Here is a 19913-nt window from a genome sequence, read left to right on the forward strand (position 1 = left end):
AACCCTTAATAAAATGTTTAATTTAAGGAACAATGTAGGTTTGGGAAGACACACATTTCTACAACAATCTCAAGCACTAGGAGAACTCATTGAAGATTTGTAGCAGCGTTGACCCCCTTGACTGCTGCTTGGAATTACAGAGACCACAAGGATGAGGTTATTCATGATCAATTGATTGAAAGATGAACAAGAAAATCCAGAAGCAGGTGCTATCAACAGAGGATCTCAGTTTGGAACCAGCACTCACTATTGCCAAGAGCATAGAACACTCAGAACAGTGTATGAAGGAAATGAGTGGGGGCGGCAGCTACCAAGGAAGTGATTGTCAAATAATCTGCAAAAACAATCTACTCAATTTGATCCTGATAAACCTAATTCGTATGATGATCATAATGTTAATGCTGTGACACGTGACAAGGTAGTCGTGTTATGTTTCAGACATGGCAGCAAATTCCATGTGAGCAATGCAAAAAAATTACCTGCTGTCAATGCAACTTGTTTCAAGTGTGGGTAAAAAGGTCCTTTTTCTAGGCTGTGTAATCATACAAAATAAAAAAAGGTGCAGTGATTACATTGGGAAATCAATTGATGAGACTGCGTTTGATTTTGCCGATAATATAATCCTGTTGTTATCATGTTCTTTTGCTTCTATCAGTACTGTCAAAACCCCCTTTCTGCAATGCAGTCATTAATGATGTGAAGGGGAGGGATATGACCGATTCTAGCTCACCTTTCACTTTGATTGGTGAGACTGATTTTTCTAAATTTAATTTAATCCTTATAGAGTTACACATTAAGATATTTGTTTATGGTGGAAAAAGGGTACATGTTGTCTGCCAATTTGATGCCACTTTGAGTTTTGATAACAGAACGATCAATAGTACTATATATGTGGCTAAGGAGGATTCAAATCTCTTTGGATGTAATGAACAAGGAGATATTGAAATATTCTTGACCTTAATAATATTTAAATGGTTTTGTCAAAACAACGATTTCTTGAATGGTATAATAGAGAAGTATGCAATGTTGATGAATGCCAGTGGGTATGTAAGTATCCAGAAGATTTTTCTGATGAGCTTGGGAAATTGAAAGAGTTTCAACACCACATTGTGTTGAATGCTGAACCAATGGTACATACAGTATGAAAAAGTACCTAATAAATTGAGAAAGGAGCTCAAGGAAGACTGTGGTGCATGCCCTTGTGACTTCCCGCCTGGACTATGGCAACGCTCTTTATCTGGGAGCGACAGGGGCATGCCTAAACAGGCTCCAGCAAGGTTGATCCTCATGCTACCCAGAAGAGCATCGACAAAGAAGGCCCTAACATTGCTCCATTGGCTTCCGGTCAGAGGGAGGGTGATGTTTAAAGCACTATGTGTGTGTCACAGTATCTCGCAGGGTAAGAGTCCGGCATATCTGGCTGATCTGATTTCTCACTATGTGCCCACTAGGCAGTTGAGATCCTGTGGTTCGGGTCTGCTGAAAGTCCCTAAGATACATAAGTCTAGAATGGGGGGCAGATCATTTCGGTGCCTAGCCCCTCTTAACTGGAACAAGCTGCCTCCGAGCCTTAGGTTGGAGTCAGCGGAAACCAAGTTCAAGAAGGACCTGAAAACTCATCTTTTTGGTATGGGCCTAGGTAAGCTCTAACTCGTGACCCTTGCTCTTCTTGTGGCTCGGCGGCCTCTCACTACAGCGCGGGGACACACCAGCTGGTGTAACCAGGCGCTCTATAAATCTTAGTATTATTATTATTCAAGTCTCTATTAGACAAATTGTGTGTGTTAGGATTCATTGAGCCAATTGAGGGTTCTGAATAGTTAGCCCCTGTGGTTCTCGCATGCAAGTCTGACAAAAACTTAAGTCTATGTGTAGACTTGAATAATTTGAATTGAAACATTTGGGTTGACTGTCAGCCACTTTTTAAGATAAATACACTTCTGGCTACTCTTAAGGGTGCAGTTATGTTTATTTATTTTACATGTTTGCAGCATACCATCAAGTAGAGTTGTGTGAGGTTTCCAGGCATCTGACTTAGATTGTTTCATTATAAGGGGCTTATCGGTATTAGTGCATGCCCTTTGGTTTGGCAAGGGTCAATGAGCAATATTTTCAAAGACATTCCAGGGGTAGCATGCTTTCAGGATGATATTCTAATTTATATTAAGGATAAATGTGAGAATGATGAAAGGTTGAGATGAGTGAAGGACATTCTCAAAAGATATGGCTTAACCTTAAAGAAGGACAACTGAATCTCTTGACAAAATGATGTGGATTATTCAGGTCATAATGTGTCTGTCGATGGTGTGGAGCCTAAAATGAAGATTCTGAAGCCAATTGATGAAGTCCCTGCACCCAAAAATAAGGATCAGCTGAAGTTGTTCCTTGGTTTAATTGAATACTATGCCAAGTTAGTTAAAATATTTTGCCTGTAAAACATTGTATTTGCAGAATCTGCTGAAAACGAATGCTAATTATAACTGGGATAGAAAGTGGATGGGTATAGTTTCTGCTCATTCTCCTAAAGCATTTGATATGCAGAAAACCAGTATAATTAGTACAGACACCAGTAATCGTCATTTGTGTGCGGTAGTGATGCAGAGAAGGAACTGTGGCAAGGAAGAAATTATTGCAGTTGTATCTAGGACATTACGTGGGGTTGAGTCCACATACTTGACCATAGAAAAGGAAGCATTGGGTTTATGATGGGGTGTTCAAAATTTCAGGAATTGTGTGTGCGGATCCCGATTATTTAGTATACGGACCATAAACCTTGGGTGGAATTGTTTAGCACTAGTAAAGGTGGGAAAGTGACTCTGCGTGCAAGCTTCAAAAGCATCAGTATAAGATGGAATATATTACTGGAAGGAAAAGTGTTGTTGCTGACTCTCCATCATGTTTACCGGAAAAATTTGAGTTATCAGAAGTGGAATATGATGATGATGATTTAGAGTTTGCGTGTTCTCTAAATGCCATTACATCTGGAGCTTTAATGGAAGATTAATGGAAGTTGGCTGTTAATAAAGGCAGTGTTTTACAGAAGTTCTAAAGTTTTAAAGTTCAAAGTTTATTCTGATTTCCTGATAAATTAAAATCAGAGCAAGCATTACAAAATAAAAGAGCATATAAATATAAGAGGACTGTACCATACCAATTATAGGAAATACCACAAAGAAAGTAAACATTATGGCATGATTAAAATTATGAAAAATAGCAGCAGAAAACATCAATTCATACTGGCAGAAGCCAATCAATCACAGGTGGGCTAAAACAAGTGCAGATAAAAGTGTGAGTGTGTATCGCTTCCTACAAAAAGGAAGGACCTTCGTCCTGCATATACCATAGTTAATGTGCAAAAAGTGCTAATATCAATTAACCACTAGGCTACTCAAACTATCGAGGGGAGAGCTTCCAAGACTGGACAGGGGTCCAAGTGCTTTATGAAGTAAGCATTTTTTAGCATTGAAAAAGCAACGGCCATGAAAGTAGTGTATCTTGCAGTCAATTGGCATGTGTAAAACTTAGGTTTGGCGAACCAGATTAAACTCCAGGTGAATCTGTGCTTGTACAGTACCAGCCGGTAGCTTGAAAAAATGCCTGTAGCATTGACATTGAGCCCAGTCAAGCCATCTTATCATATGATTTAAGAAAGGGATCATGGCGGCTAGCTAGCAGAGTTGGTCAGGAGCCCCACCCGGGGGTTCCAGGAGAGTCCATGAGAGTGCGGTGATGATTGACAATGGCAATTGGCAATTGAGGCTTACCTTTCCTGTTGTTCCGGGGGGTAGAGAGTGAGTTGGATCGAGAGTGACCGGGAGGATGAGTGGGCTTTGGCGGCGAGGCAGACACCTTCAGGTTTGAAGGGGCTGACGTGCCGGTGTGCAGGCGCTCTAGCCTCCACTGGTTTATTGCAGTGAGCGTGCTCCTTAGCATCAGAACTGCTCAGTGTGCCCTTCCCTAACACAGATGCAGTTCGGGAGGGTGCAAGAGTCAGAGTCTGCACTAGCAACGCTGATTTAGGCAAGGGCGGTGACTACACCATGTGTAGCGTGGAGTCTGTAAGAAGTGCAGCAAGGCAACAGCTGAACAAGGGGGGAAAGGGCTGCTTTGTCACTTCCCAGCTGAGTCTAGCGAGCCAGGGGAGGAAAGAATGCTAAAAAGACGCAGAAAACCCTGATCACATGAAACTGGCAAATCTCTGTTTGGAGGGTAAGGTGGTTAAAGGGGGGGTGGCGGTCACAATAGGACTACAAAGACAGCTAGATGCAGCAGAGTGGGCAAATAAGGATCAAATTTTGAGGAAAAGATATAAGCTTAGATTGTGCTCCTTCCTAAGGTCCTAGAGCACCTCCCTCACTGAGATCTTATTTTAAAGTAAATACCATGTCTAATTTGTAAACCCCAGGAGCGGTACAGAAAGAGATGTGTCAAGAGAAGGATATACCTAGAGAAGTGGTTAATCCCGTAATTCACCCAGATATACCTATCGCAAACAGATTTGCATCACTGGAAGGATCAGCCTTAACGTTAAGCAACGAGGTAGGGAGCAATCACGGCAGCAGTGTATGAGGGATGTAAACACTGTCAACCGCTAGATCAATCTCCTGGAAGATCAGGGAGTGACACAGCAGGTTTGGAGATGGTCCAGGGTATGATAAGTCAACTCCCAACAGAGATTAAAAAATGATTCTCAACATCAGAAGCTAATCAGAGAGTGATACAGGACATGTGTTGGAATCTAGAAGAGAAGATGTCGATTCTTACACAATGCACAGAATCCCTAGAAGATAAAGTTAAGGAGCTGGGGTTAAGTGTGAGTGATAACCCCAGATAGGTAGGAAGTTTTTTTTTTATTTGTACATGTTCAAAAGTGACAAAATAAGGTTCATTCAGAAAGATCAAAGCGTTGGCAAAGGAAGGTTAAAACAAAAGGAGAAGGATCTCTATTGGAGAAACTAGAGAGTTTGGAGAAAAATGCTAGAAGAAACACCATTAGAATCCTGGAGGTTAAGGAAGGGATGGAGGGGTCTGATGTTAAGTCATTTGAGGTAGAATGTTTGACTAAAACTTTCCCTCAGGTGGTCTGTGATGTGAATTTGGAGACCGATATTCAGAGAGTGTACCGAGAACCCCATTAAACGGAATCCCGGGTGGAAGAAGCCCAGGAAAATCTTAATTATACAACTAATGAAACAATTCCAGGAGCAGCATTAAAAGAGAAATCACTGCAAGTCCAGGATCTTAGCTTTAAAATCAGGTCAGACATTTCTCGCACTACTGAGGATAGACGGAGGGAGTTCGGTAAGCAAATGGATCCTCTCAGGAAAATCGGGGCACTAGTGCAGTTAAGGTTCACAGCAATTTTAAAAGCTATGTGGGCCAATAAAATGCATAACTTCCGTGCCCTTGAGGACATGGATAGTTTTATAGCCCAGAACGCAGTAAGGGATAAGTAGGCACATCACTCAACTAGAAGTTATGAGTCAGTTATTACTGGACTATTAGCAATGGTAGCTCGAATTGGCCTAGCATGCCAAGTGGGAGGATTCCTGCGGGGGGAGGGGGGCACATGTGGTGAGGAGCTTAGGGAAAAAAAAAAAAGTCCTCAGATAGGTTAGATTGGGTCACAGGCCATTTGGAGGTGTTTGAGAAAGGCTAATATGGGGAAAGAGATATTGCGAGGGTGAGCTCCTCGATATTTTGAGCTGGAATGTGAGTGGATTAAGAGTCAAAAGAAGACAAAATGTAGTCCTTCAATATTGAAAAGAAATCCCTTCTAAGGTCATTATGCTACTGGTGGTTCATTTATACAGTCTGAAAGTGAAGGGCTTTTTACAAAACAAAGGTTGGGTAGAGAAGGTTATAGTCATTGATCAGCAGCACTGTACAAAAGGAGTTGCTATAGTGATGAAAGTAAACTCTGGGGTATAGCTACAGAAGTATAAGGTGGATGAAGTAGGGCACTGAATAATTGTGGCAACAACTGGTTCTCTAGTTTGTTAGCCTTTGAGGCCCGATGGAGTTTGGGAGGTGATTTTAATGTGTTATTAAATAATACCTTAGATAGGTCAGTCCGCACTCAAGTTAATTCACATAGAATCAGGGCTTTCTTGTTCTGAATGTTAAACAACATGAATCTCTGTGATGTGTGCCATAAAGTAAAAGGCAAGACTAGAAACTACTACTTTTATAGTAAGAAGAACGATCAAAGTGCTAGGTTTGTTTAATTTTTACTGGAGGATACAGAAGCAGCATTCAAGGATCGACTTGACAACAACGCCCACAACAGCAAGGAACTTTTCAACATCGTCAAGGAATTTTCCAATCCCTCGGCCAACTCCAACGACATCACCCCCCCTCAAACCCTCTGCGACTCCCTAGCGTCATTTTTCCACAACAAGATTGCAGACATCTACAACAGCTTTGACAACCAACCCGGAAACCAACCCACCCTACCATTTGCTGATCATCTTCCCCCCGTGAACACCCTTAACGACTGGAACCCAATCTCCACTGAGGACACCATCCGCCTGATGAATTCCATCCACTCAGGATCCCCCACAGACCCATGTCCTCACCACATCTTCAACAAAGCAGACTCCGTCATAGCACCGCACCTCCGAGACGTCATCAACTGCTCCCTCAACTCCGCCAACTTCCCGGAAGACTGGAAACACGCTGAACTCACCGCCCTTCTGAAAAAACCCACAGCGGACCCCACCGAACTCAAAAATTACCGCCCCATCTCGCTTCTTCCATTCCCGGCCAAAGTCATCGAGAAAGCTGTCAACAACCAGCTCGCCGCCTTCCTCGAAGCCAACAAATCCCTCGACCCCTCACAATCTGGCTTCCGAGCAAAACACAGCACTGAGACCGCCCTCATCGCAGCAACAGACGACATTCGAACTCTACTGGACAATGGAGACACAGTCGCCCTCATCCTCCTTGACCTCTCTGCAGCATTCGACACAGTCTGCCACAGCACCCTCTTACAACGCCTCAATAACATCGGAATCCAAGGAAAAGAACTTGAATGGATCACCTCGTTCCTCACCGGAAGAACCCAGAGAGTCCGCCTTCCACCATTCAAGTCCGAGGCCTCTGAAGTCATCTGCGGCGTACCACAAGGATCCTCACTCAGTCCCACCCTCTTCAACGTATACATGAGCCCCCTCGCGGCCATCGCTCGCCAACACAACCTCAACATCATCTCTTACGCGGATGACACTCAACTGATCCTTTCTCTCACCAATGACCCCAGCACCGCCAAAACTAACCTACACGAAGGAATGAAAGAAGTTGCCGAATGGATGAAACAAAGCCGTCTGAAACTGAACTCAGACAAAACAGAAGTCCTCATCTTAGGTACATCCCCCTCTGCATGGGACGACTCCTGGTGGCCGGAAGCCCTTGGAAAAGCACCCATCCCGACAGACCACGCACGGAACCTAGGCGTCATCCTGGATTCTTCACTCTCAATGAACAGACAAGTCAGCGCCGTATCCTCTTCCTGCTTCAACATTCTTCGCATGCTCAGAAAAACATTTCGCTGGATCCCCTCCGAAACAAGGAAAACGGTCACCCACGCTCTGGTCACGAGCCGACTGGACTACGGAAACACCCTCTACGCAGGTACTACCGGAAAACTCCAGAAGAAACTCCAACGAATCCAAAACGCCTCAGCCAGGCTCATATTAGACATCCCACGCAACGAACACATCTCTGGTCACCTTAAAGACCTCCACTGGCTACCCGTCAATAAGAGGATCACTTTCCGACTGCTTACCCACGCACACAAATCACTCTACGACATCGGACCAGAATGCCTCAACTCACGACTGTCCTTCTACACCCCCTCCCGTCAACTACGTTCTTCCAGCCAAGCCCTCGCCACCGTACCTCGCATCAACAAGACCACCATGGGAGGCAGATCCTTTTCATACCTGGCTGCTAAAACATGGAACTCACTCCCCGCTTACCTTCGCCTTACCCAGAACCACCTAGCATTCAGAAAGCAACTTAAAACGTGGATATTTGACAAGTAATCCTCCTTCCCTTCCTAAGCGCCTTGACACCCTCTGGGTATGTAGTGCGCTATATAAATTCTATGACTTGACTTGACTTGAATGACTAATGGATATTGAATATCAATCGATCCATATTTCTGACCATGCTGCTGTATACGTAAACTTAAAACTACTCTCATACCCTGTAGTAAGACGATGGGCATTAAATAGAAGGCAACTTCTGCAACCAGGATTTATGAATGCGATAGAGGAGGGAGCAACAGGCTTCTTCAGGTGGAATCTGGCCTCAGCCCCTATTTTCGTGGTGTGGGATGCTTTTAAAACCTGGCTATTGGGAGCTCTAAGGAGCTCCTTTGTGGCCTGGTTAAGAGAAGAAAGAAGGCAAATCTCTCAGCTGGAAGATAACTTAGTCACAGCCGAAGCTGGTTTGAAGTCAGGGCATTTCCAGGGAAGTACAAGAAAGAGCCTAGAGGAAAAGGTTGAAGACCTACAACTTCAGTTAAACTGAAGCTGGAGGAGAAACTGCAAAGCAATGGGATGTAAGCAAGCTGAGGGAGTATGAGCTGAGGGAGAAATGTAGGAAACTGTAGGTCATGAAAACTAGGATGGACAGGTCAAGTAACTATATAAGGAGAATAAAGGTAAGTAAAAAGAACAGAGTGGTGGAAGATGGGCCGAGGATAGAGTACACATTCTTGTAATTCTTCCAGGACTTATATTCAGAAGACCTCAAGGTGGATGAGGTTGAGTTATACCACTTGCTTTTAAGGAAACAATTACCATAAATGAGCAGTGAAGACCAACAGTATTTAAATCAGGAAATAACGGGGAATGAAATCCTCACAGCTGTTAAAAAGTTTAAAAGGGGAAAGCAGCGCAGCCAGATGCAATTCCAAATGAAGTTTACATAAGGCTCTTTGATGTAGTAATTTCCTGTTTGGCTTGAAATATTTAATGGCATGCTAAGTAGAGATTTTCCTATGCCAGAGTCCTGGAATGAGGCTGTTATTTTGCTCATCTTGAAACCAGGTAAGGAACCCGCGCAATGTCAATCATATCGACCAATATCGTTGCAAAATTGCGATTATGACATTTTCACTAGCATATTGGCATCCAGTTTATTTAAGATAGCCGGGTCCTAATTTATGAAGACCAAAAGGACTTCCTTCCAGGGCTTCCCTCTACCCAAGGAGCCCCATTGCAATAGTAACCCTCGACAAAGCTAAGCTTTTGACCATGTAAATTGGAAATACCTGAAAGACACATTAAAGGTGTTTGGTTTTGGCGAGGTATTCCGGAATGCCCTGGGCAAGATATATAAGGCACCTCGAGCACAAATCATGGTTAATGGAAGCCTTACAGCTGTGGTAAAGATAGGAAGAGATACTAGACAGGGCTGCTCCCTGTCACCTGTCCTCTTCGATATATACAACTATCCCCTGGCTCAAAGCTCAAGGCAGAACAGTGAAATTAGCCCCTTCAGCATGGGAGCCTTCTCTAGGAAGATAGCCTTATATGCTGATGACCTGATTTTGTACACTTCAGACATAAGCCAAGCTGCCCCGGATCAGATGGGGGAGGTGAACGCGTTCTGGAAGCTGTCAGGCTACAAGATAAACAGCAGCAAAACAGAGGTGATGGCATGGAACCAGGATGATGGCGGCACCAGACTTTCCAAGGAAATGAGATACCAGGGGAAAACAATTTTACAGGATCTGGAGAAGATCCCCAGGGGTGAATTTAGAGAACGTTTTAAAGAAAGTAGAAAAGATCCCAAAGAAGTGGCAGAATCTCCCTCCCACCTTGTATGGTTGGGTCAACCTAATCCCGATGTCTATCTTACCCAGGTTCTCCTACTTATTTGATAATATACCACTAGGATTTGATAAGGAAACCCTCTCTAGAATACAGGGAAGAATTACTTCTTTTATTTGGGCTGGAAAGGGGGCAATACTTTCATGGAAGAGGCTAAGAACAAGACTAGGAAGTGGCCAGCTAGGGCCCCCGGAATTTCAACTTTATTAAATGGCATACCAAATAAAGAATAGCAGGATGCTCCTGCTCAGGGCTGATAGCAATCGTGTGAGTTATATGTACAGTGCTATGTTGGCTAATACATGAGAGGTGGGCTTCATGTATACATTTTGGGCTCCAAAATTCTTTAAGAAACTTTGGCTGAAAGTTCCAAAGACTGCACTAAAAGTGTGGCAGGGGTAATGATCCCTGTTAGGTATCCCTTATTATAGTGATTGGGCACCAGTATGGGACTCTCTTGGAACTTCAGAGTGTTTATTGGATAGTTTGGATTTACTCCTGAAAAGCTGTGGAATAACACACTAGGGGGAGATGGTGGAGAGGGGCATATGTCGCTCATGGGATGCATGGAGAGATCTAACTAATGGCCAGCTTTCCAGGTTTAAGGTCTATGAATTATTTGCATGGTTCAGGAAGCAGCAGTGGTCCGTCTGAAGAGAAAATCTTATAGGGAAGGACTTTCAGGATTTGAGACAAAGAAAGAAGGCAGTTGCGCTCTGGTATGACTACTAGGTTGCAGCAGCAGAAAAAAAGCATGAGCTCCCCTGTATTTTGTGTGGGAAGATCACTTGCCAGTTGAAGATCTGGAGGATTTATGGCAAGTATTCTTATGCACACTTTATTCTGTAATCAATTCCCCTGTATTAAGAAGGAATCACTTCTTTACCTTGCACAGAATCTACTGGTCACCGTCCAAACTGGCTAAGATAAGAGGCAATGGAGAGGCTAAGTATAAAAGGTGTGGAGCATGAGAAGTGGATGACATTCATGTGTTTGCCAACTGCCCAGCACTGAAGAAATTTTGGAGGGAAGTGGGTTAGACAAAGTCTGCCATTGTGGGTGTGGAAGTAAAGGTAAAACCCACCTTATTATGTTTGGTATACAGCCTGGATCCGGTCTGATGGGTCTCTCTAAGCTTAAAAAGGAGTTAATATTTTACTTAGTCCTCTTGGCAAGGAGGGAGGTATGCAAGAGGTGGTGTCAGGTCACAGCTCCTAATTGGAGGGAACTGTTGAACACTGTATGATACTTTAGGGATCTAGACCAAACGTTGAACCCTTGTTCACTTTTAAACATTTTAACCTTTGAGTGTTGCTGATTACTGTGTTTTATTTGTATTAGCCGACCTTCAGACCTGCTTCATATTGTCCTGGGAACCTGCTGACTACGAGCAGCGCCTCCCTCACTTTGACAAAACGCCCTCTGGCCGCCGCCATTGACGGCGTGTAACGAGGCCACGACCCCTCTCTGGCCACACCCCCCCCACCTCCCCACACTATAAAATGTGCCACTGGAGGAAGCGCAGCGGACGAGCGCAGCGGGAGCGCCGTTTGCGCGCCGAAGGCGCGCCTAAGGCAAGCCTGTCTGCGCCCGTCCGCGACCAGATCGCGACCAGCGCCAGCCATGCTGCCTGTGACAATGCACTCAAACAAAGGATAGTCTGGTCCAGTGCGGAGCTCCGGTCACTGAATGTTGCCACTACCTGTCAGTCGCCTGAGCTCAATCTGACGACTCTGGATCTCCCTCCCCATTGCCCAAGCTGCCAAAAGTCTCTAGGCATCGTCTCTTCTCAAACAACCTCACTTCTCAAAATAGCTAGTAAACCATCTCGCAACACCTCCTCCACCCAACTTAGGATCGGCCTACTTAACTGCAGATCCCTCCCCAAGCATGCTGATGATTTATGCTTGCTTATAACGGACTCACAATGGGATGCCTTGTGGCTCACAGAGACATGGGTCAATGAAGACAACATGGCATCCATTTCGCTAGCAATCCCGCCAGGCTTTAAAATGAGTTTTTCTAATAGAAAGGATGGCCGAAGAGGTGGTGGAGTGGCTTTCATTTACAACGAGAAATACACATTGTTGTCCTCCACTCCCACCACATTCTCAAGCATTGAGGGGTTACACTTCTGCCTCCAAATCACCCCCCAACTGTCTCTTACAGGCCTAGTTATTTACAGACCCCCGGACTGTCCGACATCAGCCTTGTGAGAGCTTATGGACTTTATAGTCCTTAACTCTCTAGACCACTCCTACTATATCGTAGCCAGCGATTTTAATCTTCACGCCGACAGCTCTGACTGTCCACAGGCCACTCATCTTATCTCTACCCTGCAATCGGCCAATCTAACTCAAGCTATTGCAGGCCCCACGCATCGGGCGGGGCATATGCTGGATCTTTTCTTTTCCAACATACCGAACACAACAGCCATCTCCCCGATCCCACTACTCTGGAAAGACCACTACTTAATCACCATGGCCATCTCAATCCCCTCCCAATCTCAGATCACAGGAAAAAGATCCTATGTGCGGAGAAAATGGGACAATCTAACAGCGGACATACTGTGTCCAGCACTTCGTGCAAACCCCCCACCCCTTACCTCGAATGTAAACTCCGATGCTGCATCTCTGAACTTGTGGATAAGCAAAGTAGTGGACTCTATAGCACCGGCCAGTAGCGCTACGTCACGCAGAGAATCTCCCTCTGCTCCGTGGTTCTCCCCCGAACTCATGGCCGAAAAAAGTAAATGTAAAAAATTGGAGCGCCTCTGGCGAGCAAATTATTGCGATTCAGCCAAAACCAGCTATAAAAAAGCTCTTCATGCTCTACATTTATCCATCAAAAAAGCCAAAAAAACCTTCTTTGAGGCCTCCATTCTGCAGGCGGATCAATCGAGCAAAGAAGTTTTTAAGATTGTTCAATCTTTCTTCAAACCCAAAGCTATCGAGACGGATATCATCCCATCGGTAAGACTCTGCAAATCCATATCAGACTTCTTCGACACCAAAATTTTAAAAGTGTATGATACTTTTACGGACCCCGAGCCGACACTAATGGATGAGCTGGGAGTTTCTGAGTTTCCCACTACCCCCTTAAATCAATTTCAACCTATTACCCTCTCTGAGGCTGTAAAAGAAATACAAAAATGTAAATCTGGAGCTCCCGATGATCCTTGTCCACCTAAACTGTGGAAATTAATGTCTGAAGCAATCGTAGTTCCCCTCTTACACATATGGAACACGTCCATTGCAACGGGCGCGTTTCCGGACTGTTGGAAACAGGCCACACTTCTCCCGCTGAAAAAAAAGCCCCAAGGCGCACCGGATGATCTGAGCAATCTCCGACCCATCTCTCTCCTGGCAGCCCCCGGTAAAGCGCTTGAAAAAATGATCCAACGGCAGCTAAACAACTTTATTGAAGAAAGCGGTGCCCTACATGAAACTCAATCTGGCTTTAGGGCCGGCTTCAGCACCGAGACGGCCCTCATTGAGGTTGCCGAGTCTATCAGGTGGTCCTTAGATTCAGGGGCATCCGCTATGCTGGTGCTCCTGGATCTATCAGCTGCTTTCGATACTGTAGATCACAGCAGACTGCTGACCCGACTTAAGGATATTGGCCTTGGAGACAAAGCACTTAACTGGCTACTCTCTTACCTCACTAATCACTCCCAGAAAGTGGCCCTGGGCCCCTTCTCTTCTGGACCAAAAAATCTTTGGTGTGGCGTCCCACAGGGGTCGGCACTCAGCCCCCTGTTGTTCAATGTCTATTTGGCCCCGCTTTTCACCTTGATTGCCAAATGGGGGGTCAAGGCAATATCCTATGCGGACGACACTCAATTAGTCTTCCCATATACAGACACGTCTGAGGCAGCCTTCAGCAAAATCAGGGGCTGCCTTCAAGACGTGGCCAAATGGATGAACACTAATAAGCTCAAAATGAATGCGAGCAAAACGGAGGTGCTATTCTTCGGAAATCTCAAACATCCCCCTCCGGACCTGTGGTGGCCTACGGAAATGGGCCCTGCCCCATCTCCCAGAACCCATGCAAAAAATCTAGGAGTAAAATGGGATGAGAACCTGTCTTTCCTGCCGCATATACAACAGCTCACCGCTGGCTGCCTGCATAAACTCAAAAATTTGCGGAAATTTCTGCCTCTACTACCAATCGAGTGTCGAAAAACGGTTGTTCACGCAACAATCACATCCCGACTCGATTATTCTAATGGCCTCTATCTTGGTCTACCCAAATATGCGGTGCAACGCTTACAGATCGTGCAGAATGCGGCTGCGAGATTGATAAAACGTGTCCCTTTCAGGCAGCACATCTCTCCGCATCTGCACGAGCTGCATTGGCTGCCAGTGGCAAGCAGAATTAAGTTCAAAGTGCTTACTCTGGCTTTCAGAGAGCTAAAAGGCGTGTGTCCCAATTATTTAAAACTCTGACTCCCCCGCTACCACCAAAAACGAGAGCTGCGCTCAAACTCCCTGCTCAAGCTAATGGTACCGCGCGTGAGGAAAGCTAGACTTGGAGGCAGGTCCTTCTCGGCCGGCACGGCGAAACTTTGGAATACACTGCCCCCTGCCATCCAATCCGCCACGTCAAGTCTAAACTGGGGTTAATTTGGAATTTATTGGACACTAACAGAAGAACATGAAGTCCAGTGATTAAACCTCTTGGTCAGCCTGCGTTGAATGGCGCTGGGTGTAACTCTGCGTAATCATCGGTTGAGAATAGAGCTACAATACAAGCAGTTGGGTCAGTGGCAATCAGGAGGGCCCTTTCTAGTAGGAGGTAATATGAGGACAAAAAAAATATGAAGTAAACAAATGCTCCATGTATAAGTGTGTACAACAAGGGGTGGTGAGGGACAGAGTCTCTGAATTAAGCAGAGAGCTCTCACCCAGTCAAGAGATCAGGGCTAGATCCTACACCGTTTTTTAGCTCACTGCACCATCCCAGTTTCAGAACCTGGCTGTATGCAAATTAGTCTGTTCCTGTCCCAGTGCATGATGGGAACAGGGCAAACCAAACTACAAAAGCCAATTCTTACACTGGGAAGGAAACAAGCTCCCGGGGACCGGTTTCTGGCATTACAGCCGTCTTCGGCCCGGTTTGCTTGAATCCTGATGGTGCAATGAGCAAGGGTCTCACATCTGAGAATACCCTTCCACGCTTAGGGTGGACAAAAATATTTACAACAAGGGGTGGTGAGGGACAGAGTCTCTGAATTAAGCAGAGAGCTCTCACCCAGTCAAGAGATCAGGGCTAGATCCTACACCGTTTTTTAGCTCACTGCACCATCCCAGTTTCAGAACCTGGCTGTATGCAAATTAGTCTGTTCCTGTCCCAGTGCATGATGGGAACAGGGCAAACCAAACTACAAAAGCCAATTCTTACACTGGGAAGGAAACAAGCTCCCGGGGACCGGTTTCTGGCATTACAGCCGTCTTCGGCCCGGTTTGCTTGAATCCTGATGGTGCAATGAGCAAGGGTCTCACATCTGAGAATACCCTTCCACGCTTAGGGTGGACAAAAATATTTACAACAAGGGGTGGTGAGGGACAGAGTCTCTGAATTAAGCAGAGAGCTCTCACCCAGTCAAGAGATCAGGGCTAGATCCTACACCGTTTTTTAGCTCACTGCACCATCCCAGTTTCAGAACCTGGCTGTATGCAAATTAGTCTGTTCCTGTCCCAGTGCATGATGGGAACAGGGCAAACCAAACTACAAAAGCCAATTCTGAAATGCCAGAAACCGGTCCCCGGTAGCTTGGCTCCTTTCTGGTAAAGAATTGGCTTGGTAGTTTAGTCTGCCCTGTTCCCATGATGCACTGGGCCAGGGACAGACTGATTTGCATATAGCCAGGTTCTGAGCTGGGATGGGGCAGTGAGATAAATAACGGTGATGGATCAAGCCCTGATCTTTGGACTGGGTAAGAGTGGTCTGCTCAATTCAGACACTCTGTTCATCACCACCCCCTTTTGTAAATCGATTTTGGCCACTATAGGTGTGGCAGGGTATACTCAGACATGAGTCCCTTTCTCACTGCTCCATCAGGATTCAAGCAAGCCGGGCCGAAGAGGCTGAAATGCCAGAAACCGGTCCCCGGTAGCTTGGCTCCTTTCTGGTAAAGAATTGGCTTGGTAGTTTAGTCTGCCCTGTTCCCATGATGCACTGGGCCAGGGACAGACTGATTTGCATATAGCCAGGTTCTGAGCTGGGATGGGGCAGTGAGATAAATAACGGTGATGGATCAAGCCCTGATCTTTGGACTGGGTAAGAGTGGTCTGCTCAATTCAGACACTCTGTTCATCACCACCCCCTTTTGTAAATCGATTTTGGCCACTATAGGTGTGGCAGGGTATACTCAGACATGAGTCCCTTTCTCACTGCTCCATCAGGATTCAAGCAAGCCGGGCCGAAGAGGCTGAAATGCCAGAAACCGGTCCCCGGTAGCTTGGCTCCTTTCTGGTAAAGAATTGGCTTGGTAGTTTAGTCTGCCCTGTTCCCATGATGCACTGGGCCAGGGACAGACTGATTTGCATATAGCCAGGTTCTGAGCTGGGATGGGGCAGTGAGATAAATAACGGTGATGGATCAAGCCCTGATCTTTGGACTGGGTAAGAGTGGTCTGCTCAATTCAGACACTCTGTTCATCACCACCCCCTTTTGTAAATCCATGTATAAGTGTGGGCATCAATTTAATTTTGAAAAAGGCTCGGGAAGACAAAGGCAAGAGCCTTAGCTGATGTTGTCAAACCCTCGATATGCAGAGTTGAAAGGACGTGCACGCTGATCCAGTCTCCAAGTACTTGATGCTAGGTACTCTTTCAATCTTCTGGCGATTTCTAAACCAAACCATTGGGGAGATCTAGGGAAAAGAATCTCCGATCCGTGGCACCATACAAATATAACCAGGCAGTATACAGGATAGGTGCAATTGTGCTTAAACCCCTTTTCCCATTTTTTCCCAACAAACTCCTTTTTTGGTTCTCTTATTACCGAAGATTAAAATCGTAGTTTTCAATGTATTGATACTAAGTTTGTTTATCTCACAATATGTGGCCAGGTATGTCAGGGATCTTTGAAGACCAATTGCAGTTTGGTCCAGAAGAATTGCATCATCAGCATATTGTAGCATATGCACCTTTTTTCCTTGGAGTTTAGGTGGAAGGCAGTTTACTTGCCAAGGTCAATCAATCAATCAGGACATTTATAGAGCGCGCTATTCACCCGCAAGGGTCTCAAGGCACTGGGGGGATGGGGGGGTGCTGCTAGTGCTACTGCTCGAAGAGCCAGGTCTTGAGTTGCTTCCTTCCTGAAGGAGAGATGGTCTTGGGTCAGTCGTAGGTGGGTGGGGAGGGAGTTCCACGTCTTGGCAGCCAGGTAGGAGAAGGATCTTCCTTCAGTGGTGGTTCTGCGAATCAGTGGGATGGTGGCGAGGCTGGCGGTACGGAGTTGATGGGTGGGTGTGTAGAACGTGAGGCGGTTGTTGAGGTATTCGGGGCCAGTGTCGTGGAGAGCTATGTGAGTGTGGGTGAGGAGCGTGATCCTTTTGCTGACGGGGAGCCAGTGCAGGTCTTTCAGGTGGGCAGAGATGTGGCTGTGCCGGGGTATGTCCAGGATGAGTCGTGCAGAAGCATTCTGTATGCGTTGAAGTCTTTTCTGTAGTTTGGCTGTGGTTCCGGCGTAGAGGGCATTCCCGTAGTCCCGTCGGCTGGTGTCGAGGGCCTGGGTGACCGTCTTTCTGGTGTTGGTGGGGATCCACCGGAAGATCTTTCGGAGCAAGCAGAGGGTGTTGAAACATGATGATGAGACGGCGTTGACTTGCTTGGTCATTGTGAGGGAGGAGTCTAGGATGAAGCCTAGGTTGCGTGCATGGTCCGTGGGTTTGGGGGCAGTGCCCAGTGCAGGGGGCCACCCGGAGTTATCCCAGGTAGAGGGGGATGGTCCCAGGATGAGGACTTCCGTCTGGTCTGAGCTCAGTTTCAGCCGGCTGAGCTTCATCCATTCCGCAAAGTCTTTAATTCCTTCCTGGAGGCTGGCTCTGGCGGGATCGTTGGTGAGGGAGAGGATCAGCTGGGTGTCGTCGGCATAGGAGATGATGTTTAGGTTGTGTTGGCGTGCGATGGCTGCGAGGGGGGTCATGTAGATGTTGAAGAGGGTGGGGCTGAGCGAAGGTACGCCGCAGATGAACTTGGTGGCCGCTGAGTGGAAGGGAGGGAGGCGGACTCGTTGAGTTCTGTCAGAGAGGAAGGGGGTGATCCATTCCAGGGCCATTCCTAGGATCCCGGCGTGGTGAAGGCGGCTTTTTAGGGTGCGGTGGCAGACTGTGTCGAATGTGACCGATAGGTCGAGGAGGATGAAGCAAGCAGTTTCCCCGTTGTCGAGCAGGGCCCTGATGTCGTCGGTGGCTGCGATGAGGGCGGTCTTGGTGCTTGGTTTGCTTGGAATCTGGACTGCAAAGGGCCGAGGGATCCGTTAGTCTCGAGGAAGGAGGTTAGCTGTTTGTTGACGGTCTTCTCGATGACTTTAACGGGGAACGGGAAGAGCGAGACGGGGTGGAAGTTCTTGAGGTCCGTGGGGTCTGCGGTGGGTTTCTTCAGGAGGGCGCTGATCTCTGCATGTTTCCAGCTCTCTGGAAAGGTGGCAGATGCGAAGGAGTTGTTAATGATGTTCCGGAGTTGGGGTGCGATGATGTTGTCGTCTTTGCTGAAGATGTGGTGTGGACAGGGGTCTGCAGGGGAGCCGGAGTGAATGGTGTTCATCACGAGGATGGTGTCTACAGTGCTGACTGGGGTCCAGGGCTAGAGGATGGTGGTGGGGGGCGTTGGTTCGGTGGTAGGGTGCATGGTCTGGGCACTGAAGCTGTTGTGTATGTAGGCGATCTTGTGGTGGAAGAACGAGACGAGTGCGTTGCAGAGGTCTTGCGAGGGCTTGATGTCATTGTTGCTGGCGCTGGGGTTGAAGAGCTATTTAACGATGCTGAAGAGTTCCTTGCTGTTGTGGGTGTTGTTGTCCAGTCGTACTCTGAATGCAGTCCTTTTGGTGGTGTGGATCAGCTGGTGGTGTTTGCGGATGGCATTCTTGAGGGCTGTCATGTTTTCTGTTGAATAGTCATGGCGCCAGGCTTTCTCGAGGGTACGGCAGGATTTTTTGGAGTCTTTGAGGTGGTTAGTGAACCACAAGGTTTTCTTGCTGCCGGGTATGCTGGGAGGATTCTTCAGCGGTGCAGTTGGTGAGCCACTGTGTGAGGTTACGGGCTGCTTCGTTGGAGTTCGTGGTGTTGACTGGGGGGTTTTGGCTCAGGGCGGTGGTGAACTGGTCCGTGGTGATCTTGCTCCAGCATCTTCGGGGAGCCTGTTGCGGGTGGTGGTGGGTCGTAGTTTTCCTGAAGTTGAAGTGGACGCAGCTATGGTCCGTCCAGTGTAGTCCAGTAGAGTGGCTGAAGGCGATGTGGTTGCTGGAGGAGAAGACTGGGTCAAGCGTGTGGCCGGCGTAGTGGGTGGGGGTGTTCACCAGTTGCTTGAGTCCGAGGTTGGCGAGGTTGTCCAGCAGGGTGGTGGTGTTGTTGTCATTGTTGTTTTCCAGGTGGAAGTTGAGGTCTCCCAGGAGGATGTAGTCTGAGGAGGTGAGGACTTGCGGGCTGATGAAGTCTGCAATGGCTTAGCTGAACTGTGTGCCTGGACCCGGGGGTCTGTAGATGAGAGTGCCTCTGAGGGTGGTCTTGGGGTCGGTGTGTATCTGGAAGTGAAGGTGCTCACCTGCGGTGAGGGTGTCGTCAGAGCTGGTCGTGATGCGGATGGTGTTTCTGTGGACGATGGCGATGCCTCCTCCGGTTTGGTTCATGCAGTCCATCCGGGTGATCTTGTAGCCATCCGGGATGGCTATGGCAATGTCGGGGGCTGAGGAGGCGTTCATCCAGGTTTCTGGGAGGAAGGCGACGTCTGGTGATGTTGTGTCGAGGAGGTTCCAGAGTTTGATGGCGTGTCTGTGGACGGAGCGGGTGTTGAGCAGGATGCACTTGAGGTGATTGTTGCTGGTGCCTGGCCTTGCGGGTGCGAT

Source organism: Lissotriton vulgaris, chromosome 10, assembly GCF_964263255.1.
Source record: "Lissotriton vulgaris chromosome 10, aLisVul1.2, whole genome shotgun sequence".
NCBI classification, from domain to species: Eukaryota; Metazoa; Chordata; class Amphibia; order Caudata; family Salamandridae; genus Lissotriton; species Lissotriton vulgaris.